We start from the raw sequence: 2023 nt of genomic DNA, 5'->3' as shown, positions 1-2023 counted from the left end.
AACTGTCCCACATCACATAAATGGATAAAGAAATCATGGATAGTGTGTGTGTTTATAATCGCACACATATGTGGAATCTAAAAAAGTCAAACTGATAGAAGTGAAGTAAAATGGTGGTTTTCAGGGGCTGAGAAGAGGGGGCAAATGGGGAGATTTTCGTAAGGGGTGCAAAGTTTCATTTATACAAGACTGTAAGTTCTGAAGATCTATTATACAACACTGCGAATATAGTTAACAATAATGTATATTTGAAATTTGCTAACAGGGTAGATCTTAAGTATTCTCACTATACACATACACACACAAATATGGTAATTAAGTGAGGTGATTAATATGTTAATTGATTGTGGTGATTATTTCACAATGTATATGTATATCAAATCATCAGGTCATATATCTTACACATAGACAATTTTTAATTGTCCAGTATACCTCAATAAACCTAGGATAAAACCTTATGAATACATTTAAAGAGAATGGTACAGGACCTATGTAATGATAATCTATGCAATTTTATTTAGGGATATAAACAATGTCTGAACAAACTGAAAGACATATTCTTATTTTGACAATATTGTGATAATTTCATATCACGAAAATGTCTACTATCCCCAGACTAGTTTTTAAATTTGATGCCATTTAAACTGTAATCTTTAAACTATTTTTCTTTTTTTTTCTTTTATTTCAGCATATTATGGGGTACAGATGTTTAGGTTACGTATGTTGCCCTTGGTCCTCCCCACAAGTACGAGTTTCAAATAAACTATTTTTCTTTATAGTGGAATTAAGAATATTGAAGATCATATAAAAGAATGAAGAGAGTAATAGTGGTGGTAGGGGATAATTTTAAAAAAGCCTTATCTTACCAAATATCAGAATAATCAATATGACATTTTATTAAAAGGGATAAACAGAACATTGATAAAAATAAAAAACCCATAAATTTATCTCACATTTTATGTACACCTAAATTTTTATTTTAATTTATTTAGAAAAGAATGGTTTATTTATAAAATGTTGCTCTCATAAGTTGCTATCCATCATAACCTAATGCAGTTAGGCATCTATCTCACACCTAGTACAAACATGAATTCCAAATGATTACAGACTTAAACATAGAAATGGAAAAAAATAGAAACTATTTTTAAAATCGAAAGCGAAGTAGATGGGTAGAGTGACAATGTTTGAAGAAAATAAATTGCATGAATATATAAGAAACCAAAAATTTTTGCATGGCCAAAGATAACAAAAGAAAAATAGACTGTGCTCTAGGTATGCATTGATATATTTGTCCTTATTCTACATAAAAATTAAATGTGTCACATGTTAAAAAGGAAAAAATAAATGTGAGCAATTTGCAATACTGTATTCATGCATTAAGTTTTATTAATCTTAAGCAGATACCTAAAACAATCTTATCATGTCAGTGTCTTGTGTTTTTCAAATACAGAAAATCTTTTTTATGAGGAAAAAAAGAAGAATAGACTGTGTCTATGATCTTTGCAAAATATCAAATGCAAATAGTCAACTAATATGTGAAAAGATATTAACAAAAGATATTAACATTTCATAACATGGTCAGAAGAATGAAATATCACTATGTAAGAATAACATATTGCAGGCTCAATAAGGGTTGAAAGGCACTCTTTTACTTTGTTGAAGATGTAAAGTGTTACAGCATACCTGGAAAACAATTTGGCAACATCAATTAAAATTAAATATATATATGCGCTTTACAATCCTATTTCTGGGAATCAATCCCAGAGAAATAAAAACATTCAAATTTCATGTTATATATTCAAAGATGTTTATTGCAGCATTGTTCACAGTTGTTAAAAAATGGAACAAATCGAACCTAAATGTAGGTGAATGGTTTGAGAAACTGTGGCATATTCACAAGATGGAATTCATGTTGACATAAAAAAAATCAATTAGAGCTATGCCATTTGACTTGTAGTAAGTTCCACATATTATTAATGAATGAGAAAAGCAAACAGAAGGAAAATATATGTTATATTATATT

The sequence above is a fragment of the Propithecus coquereli genome, unplaced genomic scaffold (assembly GCF_000956105.1).
Source record: "Propithecus coquereli isolate 6110/MARCELLA unplaced genomic scaffold, Pcoq_1.0 Scaffold13, whole genome shotgun sequence".
Lineage (NCBI taxonomy): Eukaryota > Metazoa > Chordata > Mammalia > Primates > Indriidae > Propithecus > Propithecus coquereli.
This window is presented reverse-complemented; position numbering follows the sequence as displayed.